Raw genomic sequence first — 18,134 nt, forward strand, 5'->3', positions numbered from 1 at the left:
TCTATAGTTGTACTGTCCAGTATTGTAATATTTACATATTACAACACACAGCACAAATATAGAATTAATCATGGAAATAAATATTTGGAGGCCAGGATAGGTACTTAATAGAAATGAACACATTTCCTAGCTGGTTACTGAATAGACTGTATTCATTGCAAAGTTTACTACTTTTAGTCAGGTTGATGATGTTTTTCTTCTTATTTTTCTGTTAACATGATGGATGTCCTGTTTTCATCTTTTTCCTTCCTTTCTAGCTAACGGTGGGCTTTATAAATGTCATTGTGCCAACACAACATCCCTTGCCTAATATGCCACTGCTACTCTGAAGTAGGAAGGGCTTGCCATGTAAATGGCCACACTTTGGAAAGGAAAATGTTTACACTGGCAATGAATGCAAATCTTCACCAGAATTGTCAAAGGTGACATAGTTGATTATGGATGGACAGTGTGAGTGCATGAGATACTAGGATCTGAGATTTCCTATGTGATGAAAATGTCACGGAAGGGTTAATTCTCAGCTATTGTTACACCCTGTTACATTTTCCCAGGCTTTTTTGGTAACAAGATTCCATGATTTTGCAGTGGCTTGTTCCCAGGTCTCACCAATTATTTATTGGGTTCTGACAAGTAAATGTGATGTTTGGTGCCAATACTCTATATTACTATGGAATGAAACTAGGAAATTTGTTGAGAACTAACAATACTTAGTGGAGTCCATTCAAACATGAACTTCTGTGAAAGGCATAAGTTGTGTTTAAAAAAACAGGTGCATACCAAAATATATTAAGAAATATAGTGAAACCCTTAAATGAATGCCCAAGAAGGGAATAAACCTGTCAAAAGACATAAAGGTAACCTGCACAGTGAAAAAGTGAGTTTGTGCCTCTTTGTTTATTAATATCATATAAAGAAGACACAAAAGAGTTTAACCCACAAATGGGGTAGTTTTTTGGGTTGTGTAAGGTTTTTTTCCTATTAGTTTGTTTTTATTAGAAAGGGAGATCTTGTCCACAGGTGCTAGCTTCCTCTTGCCCTGGGGGTGCTCAACCCTCACTCTGCCCCAGGTCCCACCCATACTCCACCCCTTCCTCCAAACCCCTACCTCACTCTGCCTCTTCCCGCCCCCCTTCACCCTCACCCTGCCTCTTCCCCACTGTGACATTGCACTCCATATGTTTTATGGAAATATGCTTGTAAGTGTGAATATGATGTAACTGGAATATGCTTTATGCAAAAGGTCTCTTGTAAGGTATCATTACAAAGCTTATAATCTACTGACTGTGTTCATCCTATTTGTATGCATATATCATTCTTGTATCTGAAGCTAGAAATATGAAATATAACTCTGAGGTCCTATTGTAATTATGCAAAGTGTGGGCCATTAATGGTGGTTTGGAAGCTTGATGGCTCCCATTGACTAGAACAATTGGTTGTAAATGGTCTTTTTTCTTGCAAGCCTTTCTGGGTGCATGCGGGCCAGCCCAGGAAGAATGAAGGCTGGGGTCTCACAGGACATGGGACAATGTCACCTGGTAATGAAATCCATCTTAAATCTGGTACTTTTCCATTTAGAAGGCGGGGTGGGGTCCCAGAAAGACAAAAGATTCCCGCTTTGTGCCAAAGCTATAAAAGGAGGTGGAACAGAACAGAGGGGCTGCCAGTCATGAGAAATCCCCTAGTTACCACCTGAGCTGGAACTAACAAGAACTGTACCGGGGAAAGGATTGGGTCCAGGCTAGGTAGGAGTCTAGTCTGTGAAAGAAGCTTATTGGAACATCTCTGAGGGTGAGATTTTGCCTGTAAACAATTTCTTAATGTATTAGGCTTAGACTTGCATGTTTTGTTTTATTTTGCTTGGTAACTTACTTTGTTCTGCCTGTTATTACTTGAAACTACTTAAATCCTACTTTTTATACTTAATAAAATCACTTTTGTTTATTATTTAACCCAGAGTAAGTGATTAATACCTGGGAGAACAAGCAGCTGTGCATATCTCTTTATCAGTCTTATAGAGGGTGGACAGTTTGAGTTTACCCTGTATAAGCTTTACACTGAGTAAAACTAATTTATTTGGAGTTTGGATCCTATTGGGAACTGGGTGTCTGGGGTGCTGGAGATAGACCAGCTGAGCAGTTTTTGGTTAAAGTCTGCAGCTGTGGAGGCGTGGACCAGACCTGGGTGTGTGTTGCAGTAAGCTAGCATGTCTGGCTCAACAAGGCAGGGTTCTGGAGTCCCAAGCTGTCAGGGAAACGGGCTCAGAGGTAATTCCAGCATGTCAGGTGACAGTCCCAAGGGGGTCTGTGTGACCAAACCTGTCATACCCACCTCTTTCCGCCCAGTTCTGCCCTCTACCCTTAGCACACCCTAGCAAGGGAGGTATGTGGATCCCACCCAGGGCCGGCTCCAGGCACCAGCGAAGGAAACAGGTGCCTGGGGCGGCCAAGGGAAAGGGGCAGCAGTGCGTCCGTTCTCAGTGACTCCTGCACACCACAGAACAGCTGATCGCTGTGGGCAGGAGGCACTGGGAGGGAGTGGGAGGAGTTGATCGGCGGGGTGCTGGCAGGTAGGAGACGCTGCGGGGGGAGATGGAGGAGCTGGCTGCTGGTGGGTGCAAAGCGCCCACTCATTTTTTTCCAGCCCTGGAGCACCCATGGAGTCGGCACCTATGATCTCGTCTATCTTGTTTTTCCTGGAAGAATCCATGGATTGGAGAACTAATAGCACAAGTACTAAGGAAGTGAAAGCCAAGCGATTGAGAAGGAAAATATTCTGATTTAGTCAGAATATTTAAAATTTTGTTTTTGTTTGATTATTTATCAACATCTATTTAATCCAAATGCCTTACATCTTTGCTAAGGATTCAGCACCCTGCAACTTCAGTCATAGTCTGAGAAAGCTCCCAGCCAGTTCCCTGATCCTCCAAGAAGACTTCCAGCAAAATAAGGAAGAGAAGACTTAATATTTTTGGTATTTGTAAGACAAATAAAAAATTAAAAAAAAAAATATAAAAAGCCATTTAGGTCTTCTTTTGAGTTATAAAAATGCATGAACCCAATTTTTCCCATGTAGGTCACCTTTAACTCCCTGTACAGTAAGTAATATACAATTGATTGCTGACATGTTAGCGTTAGATGTTAAGAGCCATATACTGCCAGCCTTACTCACGCTGGATAACCTTACATCTTGGAGTACCATTGAAATGAGCCAGTTCAGTAAGAGGTTAGCAGGATATAGCCCTAAACACATATAGTTTTGGTTTTCCTGATTAATCCATTTCTGAAAGCAGAGGAACTTACTTCTGAAAGTAAGGACCAGTCATAGAGTAAATTTTATGGTAAGACTCAGTGCTAATTTTGAAAGTGCAATTCCTTAGTAGTGGGAGCACTAAGCAGTCTCCCCACAGTGAACATGAAGTGTCATGAAGTGCTTTGGGACATGAACGATCATCAGGCACCTGCTAGGCTTTACAAACATCAGTAAAACTTGATGAATGTTGAAAGTGTCATACCTATATCATAAGTGTAGACTGTGGCTTTCTGAGAAATAGCCTTTTATAATATTATAAAGGCCTTTAGCTTGTCTGATGAGTTTGTAATAACTGTATCTAGAAACAGCCAATTCACAACCATTATTATTAAAGTCCTTTGTCTAACTATACCACTGAATCCAGAGGGTACTTAGTTCACATGTAATAAATTCTGCTGGCTTGTCCTTGGAATGTGTACTAACCACGGTCTGAGAAATACCAGATTGCTAGATTTTGTAAACTCCTATTGCACATCCCTGGTATTTGTAATGCCATGAGTAAGGCTATGATTTAGTCATGGATATATTTTATAAAAGTCATGGACAGATCACAGGCAGAAAATAAAAATTCATGGCCCATGATCTGTCCATGACTTATACTATAAATACCCCTGATTAAATCTTGGGGGTGGAGGGGGAGAGGTGCTGCTGTGGGGGGGCCAGGGGCAGCTGAGCAGCGGCGGCTTTGGCCATCCTGGGACCGCTGCCGGGGGCTGCCCACCCACCGCTCTTCTGGCTGCTCCCGGGACCACTGCTCAGGCAGTCCCTGGGGCCAGCTGCACAGGGCTGTCTGAGCAGTGGCCGGTGTGGCTGGCCCCAGGGCCGCTCCAGAAGCGGCTGGTGTGACTGGCTGCAGGGCTGCCTGAGCAGCTGGTTGCAGAGCCGCTCCAACAGTGGCTGGTGTGGCTGTCCCTGGGGCCACCTGAGCAGCTGGCTGTGGAGCCAGCTGCTTGCGCAGCCCTGGGGTCAGCCACACTGGCTGCTGCAGAAGTCGCAGAGGTCACGGAAAGTCACCGACCTCCATGACAAACACAGAGCCCTACCCATGAGGATCGAAACACCACAATTTTGTCTTAATAAACTCTGTCATTCATGACTTATTTATATTTGCTGTTACTAGGTTCATAGTTTTTTATGTCTATTGTAAGTTCTTTTGGCTTCACCCAGGGCTGTCCCTAGACATTTTGGTGCCCTACGCAGCCCCCTCCCATGGGGGGGGGCTGGCCCCAAGCCTCCGGGGGGCGGGGGGAAGGAGCAGGCTTGGGGAAAACCGCCCCCCAGTACGAGCTGGCAGAGCGGAGCGGGTTGGGGCCGGGTCGCTCCACTTCCTGCCACCCAGTGATTGCAGGGTGGCCCCGACCCTGCACTCACAGGGTGGCATGAATTGGAGTGACCCAGACCCAGCCTGCTCCACTCTGCTCCCCTCGCTCCCAGCTTTGGGACTTGGGGGGCAGAGGGAGAACCGCCCCCCAGCACTCACCGGTGGTGCAGCTGGGAGCCAGCGGAGCGGAGCAAGCTGGGGCCGGGTCGCTCCACTTCCCGCCGCCTGTTGAGTGTGGGACACGCCCGATGCCTGCTGCAGTCCCCTGAGACGTAGCTCAGGGGAAGGGGTGGAGTGGGGGTGGGAAGAGGCAGGGCAGTGGTGGAGGAGGGGCAGGGGCAGAGCAGGGGTGGGGGCAGCTTTCCTGGCTGGCTCAGCCGGCTGGGGGATCGGGCTGGCCGCTGGAGCAGCATGTATCTGCATAGGGCACCGGGAAATTTGGTGCCCCAAATTTCCTGGTGCCCTACTCAGCTGCGTAGTTTGTGTATGGGTAAAGATGGCCCTGGCTTCACCACAGAAATTATTATAGCAAGGAGTCCAGACTTAGCCAGTTTCCAACCATGACTAACTCCATCAGCTTCCTGCAGAATTTGTAGTAACCGTGAGCCCAGGAATAATTGGTTCATGATTATTATATGCTCTTGACAGCTGGGGAGTTTGTAGTAGCCTTGAACACAAAAATAGCTGTTTTGCAGACATTACAAGCTCTTGTTTTCTTCACACAGTTTATAATAGCTCTGAGTTTAGGAATGCCAATCCAGCCAATATAATAAGCTGTACAAAGAAGTATAGAAATATAACCAATGGTTTGTATATTAAAAGGAAGGTCAAATGTGGTTCAGGATGGAACCCCAGTAAGATGATGAAGGGAGAGCATAGAATAAAGGAGGAAATAACTGTCATGATTTCATGAAATATGCCAGTGCAATGACTTTAAAATCTATGCTGTGACAACAGTTCAGTACCTTTCCGTACTTCATATTATGATACAATTGTTTGTGCCCCTAATAGTTCCATTGTATGATGTAGCCTGATTTTTAGAATTCTTCTAGAACTGTAATGATTCCCTCTTCACTAATAACTAAAGCAAAAATAGTAGCAAACCGCCTTTATAAACTCTGTTGCTTCTCTGTGGCATTTGTAATAGCTTTCCGTGTAGAAATACGACTCTTTAAACTGTTGTCTTCTCCTCCAGTGAATGGTCATTCTAACCTTCATTCGGCTTGATTCTGCCCAGGGTTGTTGTTCTTGTGTAACCCCAGACTCAGACTCTTGGACTCTACGAGATAGTCAATACACCCCAAAAAGTGGGGCACGTCACGGAAGAAGTCTGACTAGGCTACCATGGTATTCAGTGCATCCCCTCACAGCCTCAGTTAGGAGATTTTAAAGATGCCTTCCCCCATCAGTAACACTAAGGGAGGGCAAGCCATAATGCTTCTTCTGTGTGTATTATCTGTCAACCAAGAAATAACTAGTTCACATCTTTCATAAAGCTTGGCTTCTATGCTGAGCATTTGTAACAACTGTGAAGCTTGAAATGTTCAGTTCATGAGCTTTATAAACTTTCTGCTTCTCGTTTAAATTTTATAATAGCCATGACTCAGTGATAGTTCATTTCAATTGTAAACTCTGACAACTTCTGCATGGAGGATTTTATAATAACCATGAGTTTAGAACTTGTTGCTTTGACTATTACAAACTCTTCTGTCTTTTCTAATATGTTTGCTATAGCTGTGATCCCACCAATAGCCTCGTTGTAACCCCTACATATTATCAGTTTTTCAGGAGGATTTGTATAAGCCATGATTCCTGAAACATGAGGTTCGCAGGACTTTAATGTTCTCACAAACTGGTGGCATTTGTGATAACTATTAACTTCTGAAATCTATTGTCTAAGGTTGTCGGGATGACAAATGTATTTTGGGCATCCCATTTCTTTTGTTCTGAACTCACTGCTGATATGGCCCTGTGTCATAAATATAAAGGGAAGGGTAACAACCCTTATGTATGCAGTAACATAAAATCCCTCCTGGCCAGAGGTACAGAATCCCCTTACCTGTAAGGGGTTAATCAGTTCAATTAACCTAGTTGGCACCTGATCAGAAGGACCAATGGGAAAAGAAGATACTTTCAAATGGGGGGGGGGGTTGTTTGTGCTCTCTTTGTTGGTTCCGTCTCAGGACAAAGAGAGAGACCAAGCAGGTAAACCAGCTCCTAACAAGATCCTGAAATGATACTGTACATCTAAAATTACAGAAATTGTAACTAATAGCAAGGAAATGTGTTTGATTATCTTTTGTTTTAGCTTGTGAATTTTCCCTATGCTAAGAGGTAATTTTATTCCTGTTTTGTAACTGGGAAGCAGAGTCAGAGGGGAATCCTCTGTGTTTTAAATCTTTGTATTTACCCTGTAAAGTTATCTTCCATCCTGATTTTGCAGGTGTGATTCTTTTACTTTTTTTATATATTAAATTAAAATTCTTCTTTTAAAAACCTGATTGATTTTCAGTGTCCTAAAAACCAGGATTTGGTCTGTGCTCGCTTTGTTAACCTATTGGTTGATATATTATTCTCAAGCCTCCCCAGGAAAGGGGGTGAAGAGACTTGGGAGGATATTTTGGAGGGGATAGGGCTCCAAGTGGCCCCTCCCTGAATGTTTGTTTAAATCACTTGGTGGTGGCAGCAATACCATCCAAGGACAAGGAAAGGAATTTGTGCCTTGGGGAAGTTTTTAACCTAAGCTGGTGAAATATAAGCTTAGGGGGTCCTTAATGCAGGTCCCCACATCTGTACCCCAGAGCTCAGAGTGGGGAGGGAACCCTGATACCCTGCCATTGATGTTAACTGTTTGAAGAAATTTCCAATGGTTAGGGGAGCAGACTAAGAGCCAATCAAACACTAGACTGAAAGCTAATCAGAAATTGGACTGGACATCATATAAGGAGTTCATCACTCTGCTACCAAGATCGCATCTTTATAGCTTTCTGCATCCTGCTACCATGTGAATTGTGATTGACATCAGTCCAGTGCATCCCTGGCAGAGTCCTGAGAATCTCCCTGTTCCTCCCCTCTCCTACATTCTCTAAGATCCCATTTAACAGCCACTGTCCACTTGGTCAATGAGGACTAAACAGGACTCTATTGTGATAGGCATTGAATGGCTCCAAAATCAGCGTAAGGGGGTCGCTGCTGAGCAATGCGAAGTGCTCCCACTCATTTTTCTGAATTTACTATCAGAGAGGAATGGAATTAATACAAAATCAGACTTGGGTCTCCTATAGGCCAGAGTAGAGTAAGCTAATGAAATGGTCAAAGCTGCTTTGTTTCAATTGCAAGGATCAGTTCAGGATTAGTGCAGTCTGTGTTTAGCACCCAAACTCCAAGGATGAAACCAACTCAAATTCCTCATCGCCTCCCTCATTTCCCTAACCATCTGGATTATGAAATGTTGGTTTGGTTTTGCTATTCTTGAGCAGCAGTTTTGTTTGTTTATGATATCCCCTGAGATATTTGTGCTCTGCAATTGTAGGTTAGTCATATTAGACAGTAATTTTGCAGTGTTCTGAAATAATGAGGCAGAATGATCTGATTTAAAAATCAGATTGTGCTGATTTTTTTTTCTTTCTTTCTGTTCTCTACATTGACTTATCAAGGTCAGAATAGTACCGTATATGCTCGTTCATAAGCCGAATAATTTTGGTAAAAAAGTGATGCATCAAAGAGTGGGGGTCGGCTTATAAACAGGTCTACACCAAAATTTGATGATTTAAAATTCTATGGAATCATTGAATTGAATATCTAATACATTGTCATTTTGTTTACCTGGAGCATCTGCAGGCATGGAGCCCCTCAGCTCCCTGTGGCCACGGTTCATGGTTCCCAGCTAATGGGAGCTGCGGAAAGTGGCATTGAACATATGAAGTCCTATAAAAATGCTAGATACTCTTTCGACTCATACCCTAGGTGTTCCAAGTTGAGCAACCAAAATTAGTGGACATTTTTTACAATTTTGGGCTTAATCTCTTTCAGTCTCAGTTCCCCACCAGTAAAATGGAGACAGTAATATCACCTCATCTCATAGAGGTGTTGTGAAGATATATATATTAATGTTTGTGAAGAGCTACGGTGCTGTGATGAGACCCCTATATGAAACACTCATGAGGAAATTAATTTTTTATTCAGTGCAGGGTTTGTATGGTGTGTATTAAATAAGGAATGGGGCCACACACTTAATCTGAAGGATAAAGAAAAATACTGAATTCACTGAATGAAAAAGGAATCCTTTGGGGGGAAAATCAGTGTGTGATCATGTAATTAAAGACTTTATCATAATGCATAATCACAAGTGGGCCAAATTAAGGTTGCATGGACAACCTTAATTTTCACAATTCCTAATTTTTGAGTGCTTGACTTTGCAACTTTAATGTTCGTTTAACATAGATTTTTTAGATGAAATTATTTACATTATAGTAGCATCTAGTAACCCTAAACAAGATCAGGGCCCCATTATGCAGGGCACTGTACAAACACATAGTGAGAGAGGGTCCCTGCCCAAATTGTTTACAGCCTAAATAGACAAGAAAAAGGGTAAGAAACAGAAACAGAAAGAGGTGAAGTGACTAATTATGCAAGTTCACAGCAAGTCATTGGCAGAGCCAGAATTAGACCTGTGACTCTATCCGTTAGACCCCTAACTCCCAGTCCATTGTTCTAGCCATTAGATCCTATGATATCTGGGGGCGGGTTCAGTGTTGACAGACACTTAGCTCCCTTTTCCAGCACATTAACTCTCCTTAGTTTTTCTGCTTATTAAGTGGGCAGTGGTTTCTGATATTTTGAAGCTAATTGTAAAACACAAAAACAGATATTGGCTATGTAAAAGTGCATCCTGGGATAACTAAATAATTGGAGTTATAGAAATATGCAGCAACAGAGTCAGTAGCTGAAGCTTTGAAAGAGCTGTCCTGTACTGATCTGAACATTAATGAATTCTTCTTGTTTTTAAAACCCAAGTAGAACTAGTTCTGGTTAGTATGTGGCTAGGAGACTTCCACATGAAAAGAAGTATTTAGGATCTTTGCATCTTTTGTGCACCAGAATGTTGCTTACATGTCTACTACTCAAAAAAAAATCAGATTATTTTTTAGATAGACAGAGAGTCCTACTGCTTTCAGATTGTTTCTTGCTGGAATGGGTTACACACACAAGATTAATCTTTTATTTTTATTATTTTGTCTCTTGGATAGCTCTATGTTGTGCAGTAAAATAGATGATAAAATAGATGTTGCATGCAGTCAAAAAATTCTCCGTCTTTTTCTTCTGTTGTATTTTTCATTTTAAAGAAATAGAAAACAAGGCAGCTCAATGCAGCTACATTAATGCAATGTTAAAGAGTTAAAGAGATAAAGAGTTCCGGTGAAATCCTGGCCCTATTAAAGTCAACTGACATTTTACCACTGACTTCAATGGGGTCACAATTTCACACTTTATGTATTTAATTTGGTAGGTTTACAACATTCCTACTAGGGAAGCAGTATGAGCTTTAACAAATCTCGCAGTCATTTCTGGAATGGAGGGATGGGTAAACTGATCAGTTTCTACATAGAGAAATGTGTACGGTTTGATGCCAGGAATTGAACTCTGAAAATGTTCCTTTATGCAGTGAGCATGTTTTAACAGTAAACTTAAGTTTATTGTATATCTTCTGCTAATGCCAAGGTTACTGTGTAAACATATATTCATTGGAGTAGTTTTGTATGTTTTAAGCAATTATAGGATGCTCTGCATTTTTTTTTAATCCACTTGGGGTGGAATTTTCTAAGACTTATAAATAACTTAATCTCTTTTAGAAATCTCACTCTTAAACTGAGAATTTAAATCCACAAAAGTCAGAAAAATCTATTTTTAAAATGGCAATGTTAAGTTGGCTCCATAGCACTTATGTGAATACATATACTACTTTAGTTATCCTGAGTTAACATTATGAATATTGACTTTTATATTTTCAACTTTAGCAAATCCTTACTCACATGAGTCGTACTGACTTCAGTGGCAGAACTTGCATGATTAAGGACTATTTGCATGTGTAAGGGTTTTCAAGATTGGCTCCCTGATGTTCCATTAACAATTTTCCTTATTTAGATACTGATTATATCTCAGAAGCTCAATCTGGGCCTTGACACTCCAGTGTTGTCAGCCAGTGAACCCATGATGTCTAAGTACAATATCTTAGTCAGTCTTCAGACAGCCTTATAAAACTGAAGCTCCTGACTTCTTTTGATCTTATGGTACCTACTGACTTCACAAGGTACTGTGCTCCACCTCTCAGCCTGTATGGGGCAGTACAATGGTAGGCAAAACAAGTAATAGATGACTAAAACAGTCTTCAGCTGCTAGTCTATGCCTGGCAACTGTCCAAACAGAAACATCAGAGACATTCCTAATGGACAGTGACATTGTCTGAATTGTCGTCTCTGTAAACAGATTTCAGTTTCTTATTCCCACACTGAGCTGTGCCCTGACATCATCCCCATATTTCATAGTGAAAATGTGCTTGTGTAAAGCATACATTGAGGCTGGACAGGTGTTTATATTTAGTGCTTGTGAATGTCATGTAGCCTCTCATGATATTGTGCCACTTCCCATCATTGGATATACTTGTTTGTAAGAACTACAATAAAAAAGAGCTCTCTTGATATGTGCATCTGTATTTGAAATAAAGCTTCCCACCGCTGGGGTTTTCTTTGTCTTCTGGAGCCCTGAGGAATCAAACAGAGTATACCCTACTCTACACCCCTCCCTATCCTTGAAGCTCCATAATGTTGCTAACATTCTTTGGACAGGAAGGGATTTAATGTGATTTACCGTTCTGAGTAAGTCATATCTTTCCATCCAGTTATTTTATGGCCATCATCACTGCAGTATCCAACTGTCCTGCCCATCAGTAAATGGCCACAGTGCTAACTGTTGAACAAGCAAGGCACTCACTGCCCCATCCAACCTGTGGCTGAACACATCACCTCCACAAAATTTCTTTTCTTAGGTGAAGTTTAGTGATCTGAACACAGGTCTGAGAGGAAGAATCTTTTAAGGTCTAATCCCAGCTCTGACACTAAATCTCTCTGTGACCTTTGACAAGTCAGTTAACTTCTTTTTCTCACAGGAATGTTGTGAAGATTAATTCATTGTTTGTAAAATGGTTTGAAGATGGGAAGTGCCATCTGAGTTCTCAGTAGTAATGGGATCAGTGTCATGGCAAAACCCTTAAGTTTGAACTACTAATCCTAAGGTTTGTCTATGTTAGGGATCTTTAGACTGGTGTACCTACCCTGATGCTTATAACCTTGGCCATAAGCAAAGAGTTTAGTTAAGATCAAGGCAAAAATATGGCCAGGTACTCACTCTCAGAAAACCACACTGCCCAGGTTTATCATTGTGTTGCACCATTTCAGAATCATTCCAATTCACAAAGATTTTATTTTCACTTAGTCTGCACTGACATTCCTACTCACAACTCACTTGATCTTCTGTCTCTCAGAGACTCTCAGAAGATTAGGGTTGGAAGAGACCTCAGACGCAGTGTTCCCTATAATTTTTCCCACCCATATGCGGAATGAATTTTGTTATGTGCACCAATATGGAGGTGATGTGTTAACAAAATTCATCTGGTGAGGGTGGGGCCAAGGGGTTCGGAGTGTGGGAGGGGACTCAGGGCTGGGTCAGAGGATTGGGGTGCAGGAGGTGAGGACTCTGGCTGGGGGTGCGGGCTTTCAGGTGGGGCCGGGGATGAGGGGTTTGGAGTGCAGAAGGGTGCTCTGGGGCTACACGGGGAGAGAGGACTCCACCCAGTGCTCTCTTTCCACAGCAGTACCTAGGCTGGGGCAGGAGGCACCTGTCCCCACCACAGGAGCTCTGGAGTTGGGGCTGAAGGATAGGCACCCTTCCTCTGGCTCCAGCAGGTCCGGACTGGGGGAGGGCCACTCCAGCCGTGCCTGGGGCTGGGCCAGGGGAGCACCACCACAGCTGGATCCCAGCCTCTCCGGGGTCGGTCCAGGCCACACAGCCCCATCCATGTCTGGGACCGGGCCGCCGTGGCCGCACCTGGGGCCGGGCCAGGCTGGGCCTGATCCGGCCACGGCTGGGCCCAGGCCCCTCTGGCCATGCTGCCCTGGCCACGGCAGGTCCGGACCACAGGCTGAGTTCGGACTGGGGCATGGGATTCTTCTGTCCTAAGTGCAAGAGTCTGCACTTGTCCTTGTTGAACCTCATCAGATTTCTTTTGGCCCAATCCTCCACTTTGTCTAGGTCACTCTGGACCCTATCCCCTACCCTCCAGCGTATCTACCACTCCCCCCAGCTTAGTGTCGTCCACGAACTTGCTGAGGGTGCAATCCATCCCATCATCCAGATCATTAATGAAGATGTTGAACAGAACTGGTCCCAGGACCGACCCCTGAGGCACTCTACTTGATACCGGCTGCCAACTAGACATCAAGCCGTTGATCACTACCCCGTTAAGCCCGACAATCTAGCCAGCTTTCTATCCACCTTATAGTCCATTCATCCAATTCATACTTCTTTAACTTGCTGGCAAGAATACTGTGGGAGACCATATCAAAAGCTTTGCTAAAGTCAAGGCATATCACATCCACTGCTTTCCCCATATCCACAGAGACAGTTATCTCATCATAAAAGGCAATCAGGTTGGTCAGGCATGACTTGCCCTTAGTGAATCCATGTTGACTTTTCCTGATCACTTTCCTCTCTTCCAAGTACTTCAAAATGGATTCCTTGAGGAACTGCTCAATGATTTTTCCGGGAACTGAAAGTTCTTTAGTTCCCCGGATTCTTCTTCTTCCCTTTTTTAAAGCTAGACACTATATTTAGCTTTTTCCAATCGTCTCCCGATCGCCACGAGTTTTCAAAGATAATGGCCAATGGCTCTGCAATCACATCAGCCACCTCCGTCAACACCCTCAGTTGCATTTCATCCGGCCCATGGACTTGTTCATCTCCAGCTTTGCTAAATAGTCCTTAACCTGTTCTTTCACTACTGAGGGCTGCTCACCTCCTCCCCATACTGTGCTGCCCAGTGCAGCAGTCTGGGAGCTGACCTTGTCTGTGAAGATTGAGGCAAAAAAAGCATTGAGTACTTCAGCTTTTTCCACATAATCTGTCATTAGGTTGCCCCCCCCCCCATTCAGTAAGGATCCCACACTTTCCCTGACCACCTTCTTGTTGCTAACATGCCTATAGAACCCTTCTTGTTACCCTTCAAATCCCTTGCTAGCTGTAACTCAAATTGTGCTTTGGCCTTCCTGATTACACCCCTGCATGCTCGAGCAGTATTTTTATACTCCTCTCTAGTTATCTAAGTTTCCACTTCTTGTAAGCTTCCTTTTTGTGTTTAAGCTCACCAAAGATTTCTTTGTTAAATGAAGCTGGTCGCCTGCCATATTTGCTATTCTTTCTGCACATTGGGATGGTTTATTCCTGCACCCTCAATAAGGCTTCTTTAAAATACCAGCCAGCTCTCCTGGACTCCTTTCCCCTCATATTAGCCTCCCAGGAGATCCTGTCCATCAGTTCCCTAAGGGAGTCAAAGTCTGCTTTTCTGAAGTCCAGGGTCCATATTCTGCTGCTCTCCTTTCTTCCTTTTGTTAGGATCCTGAACTCGACCATCTCACAGTCACTGCTGCCCAGGTTGCCACCCACTTCTACTTCCCCTACCAATTCTTCCCTGTTTGTGAGCAGCAGGTCAAGAGGAGCACAGCCCCTAGTTGGTTCCTCCAGCACTTGCACCAGGAAGTTGTCCCCAACACTGTCCAAAAACTTCCTGGATTGTCTGTGCACTGCTCTATTGCTCTCCAGCAGGTGTCAGGGTGATTGAAGTCCCCCATGAGAACCAGGGCCTGTGATCTGGAAACAGGGCCGGCTTTAGGCCGATTCAGCCGATTCGGCTGAATTGGGCCCCGTGCCAAGAGGGCCCCGCGCTGCAGCTCTCCACTCCGCCTCCAGCTCACTTCCCCCTCCTCCCCTCCCCTGAACGCTCTGCCCCCTCCCCTGCTTCCTGCGAATCAGAGATTCGCGGGAAGTCTGAAAAGAAGCAGGGGCGGGACGGCAGCACAAGCCCCACCCCCAGGAATCGGGCCCCGCTCTTGCTAAAGCCATCCCTGTCTGGAAACTTCTGTTAGTTGTCTGAAGAAACCCTCGTCTACCTCATCCTCCTGGTCTGGTGGTCTACAGCAGATGCCCACCTCTAGGGCTACCATACGTCCGGGTTTCCCCGGACATGTCCGGCTTTTCGCTCTTTAAATAGCCGTCCGGGGGGGATTTCTAAAAATGTCCAGGATTTCCCACCGGTCGGCTATTTATCAACCGAAAAGTGGCTGACAGAGTGGCCAAGCGCCGCTCACGTTGGGGTCTCGGCAGCCAAAGCCCCTTCCTGGCTCCTCCCATCCCCTGCAGCCTTAGCACGTAGCCCGGCAGCGCTGGGGGGCGGGGCTGTGCGCCTGTGAGGGAAAGCGGCGGCGGGGCTGGCAGTGGCGGCCAGAGCCCTTCCCCGCTTCTCCCCTCTTCCACAGCCTCAGCACACCTCTCGGCAGCGTTTGGGCCGGGCCAGGTGGGGCGGGGCAGGGCGGGGCGCACCTTGGGGCGCGGAGCCAGCCACCTGCTCTAAGCCAAGCGGCACAGTAAGGGGGCCAGGGAGTTGGAGAAGGGGGGCAGTCAGGGGATAGGGAGCGGGGAGGGGGGTTGGATGGGTTGGGAGTTCGGGGAGGGCTGTCACGGGGGCAGGGGTGTGGAGAGGGGTTGGGACAGTCAGGGACAGGGAGCAGGGGGGGTTAGATGGGTCGGGGGTTCTGGGGGGACTGTCAGGGACAGGGAGTAGGGGGGGTTAGATGGTTCTGGGGGGACTGTCAGGGGGTGGGAAGTGGGAGGGAGTGGCTAGGGGCGGGGCTACCACCCCAATGGAGTGTCCTCTTTTTTGAAAGTTCAGATATGGTAACCCTACCCACGTCATCACCCTTGTTGCTCTTGCTTCTAGACTTAACCCAAAGACTCTTTCTCACACATTCACATTCACATACATTTTAATTCCAGCTGTGTGAAATGGAATACATTTTGAAAGTCTTGTAATGGCTCCTGGTTTTTGGAAGAATTTGCCATGCTCTTGTGTTGTGAACATACATATTACTGCATACTTTCCCCTGTTTGATTTGGACAACCTTGTAGTAGTTTAGTCGCTTGGCTCTTAGTTACATACTACAGTATTGAAATGGAAGTTGTCAGCATATGTAAACACTCATTCTCAAAGGTTTTGCAAGGAAAATAACCCCAAATATAAAATAATAATGCATATATTAAAAAGCAATATAAGTATGAGATGCTGTAACCTTTTTTGTATTACTTAAACAGACCCATATGTTTTCTATTTGTCAGCCTTCAAATGGCACTGCAATGCAGTTTAATTTGGATTATAATAATTATGCTTAATCATCCGAAGTATTAAGCTTTAAACCACATCTTCACTTTTAGGAAATGAATTTACTCATTCAGAGGTTGATCAGTGTGTTTGCATGTATGTGTTTGTGATTTATCTATAGTTAACAGATGAGAACAATACATGCGTTGCTATTAGAGCTGTACTCTACAGCAACATAAAAACCAAATACAGGGCATGTTGTGTAATGAATGCAGAACCAGGCCCATAGTGACTATGTGGTCCTCATAAAAGCATCTTTGTCTTAAATGTATTCAGTAAGACTGTTGCTTACAAGATTTCTTATGAGGCAGTTTTTACCATTAAAGTTGCATGACCTTTTTTAAAAATATCCCTTTATAGAGATTCACAATTATCTTTTTATCTAAAACTTGCTCCCTGTGAGATAAAGAGTTGATTCTTGAGTCTTAAGGGACCTCATTTAAATTCAAAACATTGGGGATGCTTGTTTGCACGTAAAATGAATTATTAGACTTATTACTTCTATAATTTATGCACTTTTCTGAACTCAAGACATTCTTAGTCAAGATTTGCTTTTAATAGGTGAGAAATTGGTGCTCACAAAATTCCTCAGTGAAATTGATGCTTATATGAAAACTTTTGTAGGGCCACACATTTTCTGAATGGTGCAGAACAAGACATTCACATGCTAATTTGCATGTGATTTCAAAATGCCATGTGTGCCAAGAGCTTACACATGCTCTTGTGTGCAAAATGTCCACTTTTAAATAAACTGTGTGTACTCTTTTGGAGATGTAGCTTAGATTGTTAACCTGATGGAGTGGAATGACTCTACTGATGTAGTTACAGATAGCCATATTATTTTTGTAACTAGTTCTATGACATCATTAAGGATCAGAATGTAAAAAAAAATCAGGTCTCGGGCTTTTTAACAACTCAGGAGGTTTCCATTTCTGGGTGATGTCTGTACAGGCTCACACTTGGCACATGTGCTAAAAAAGTATGAATATTTTTTTTGAAGAAAAAAAAGGGTCTATACACAGGAAAGCATTGTTCTGCAAGACAAACAAAAGTCCTTCTTCATTTTCTTATTTTAATTCTCAAAAAGCATGGAAGGCCAATGCAACAGTCCACATTCTGGACTAGATGCCTCCAAAACTTAATTTTAAAAAATTAATTCTATATGCATTTTAAAACATTAAAAAACTCATCTGAAATCACCTACATCTAATTTTCTTCTTTTAGTAATAACAGTACTTTATACTTAAATTACACCTTTTAAGGACCTTAAATCACTTCAACGAACATGAATCAAACATTAACAAAGCTTGTAGACAATCCTATGAGGTAGGGGATGTGATACCAATTTTACAGCTGTTCACACTTTTCATTTCTGTCAATAAAGGATGCAATTAAATTACTGTTTAATTTGTATTAAAAAATGAACAGACCCAAAGCACTCCTGTTCTGAATGTTTATCAAATTTTATTCCAGACCCAGTACTCACAGATAAATGAACTGCTGAAAACAGAAGTTTGCAGTGAAGCTCTGTCAGCAGCTTAGCTGTAGCAATTGTAGCAGAGTTGTATGTTGCCGATTGAGCCCAATCCTACTTTCATGTCTTAAGTGAGAGCAGGATCCAGCCCTTATTGTTGTAAATATGATTAATGACCTGCACTCTTGATTATTCAGATAATGTTGTTACTGTTCTACAAGTTGGCTTATAAATTCTGTCTTAGCCAAAACTTTTAAATAGCTCCTACCACAGTTTAACCCATACATATTCAATCCATCCCATGGGGAGTCTATGAATTTACAAAAATGTGGTATTTAGTGATTTGAATGTTCCACTTGCAGAGTATTAACTGTCTGTTTTTCCATCAAGAACAATAAATATTTCCTTCGCCATGACTCTTCTCCATTTTATATTTTTTAATCCACCCAGGATCTTATGACCTTTTTTTTCTCTCCTCAGCAGAAAACAAGTGAGGATGGAAACTAGTATTATTCATTGTCTGTGTCTGGAGCCTTTGCATATTT

The 18,134-nt window shown here is 43.5% G+C and overlaps 2 protein-coding genes across 9 annotated transcripts in view; one reads left to right on the top strand and one right to left on the bottom strand.

The window, feature by feature from the left end:
- IFT140 (intraflagellar transport 140) overlaps positions 1-18,134 on the top strand; it is a 228,629-nt gene that overhangs the window by 169,838 nt on the left and 40,657 nt on the right. The window lies entirely within an intron of this gene.
- The window catches only part of TMEM204 (transmembrane protein 204), an 80,491-nt gene that overhangs the window by 60,704 nt on the left and 1,653 nt on the right, over positions 1-18,134 (bottom strand). The gene's annotated exons all lie outside the window — the stretch shown is intronic.

The sequence above is a fragment of the Malaclemys terrapin genome, chromosome 10, assembly GCF_027887155.1.
Source record: "Malaclemys terrapin pileata isolate rMalTer1 chromosome 10, rMalTer1.hap1, whole genome shotgun sequence".
Classification (NCBI taxonomy): Eukaryota; Metazoa; Chordata; order Testudines; family Emydidae; genus Malaclemys; species Malaclemys terrapin.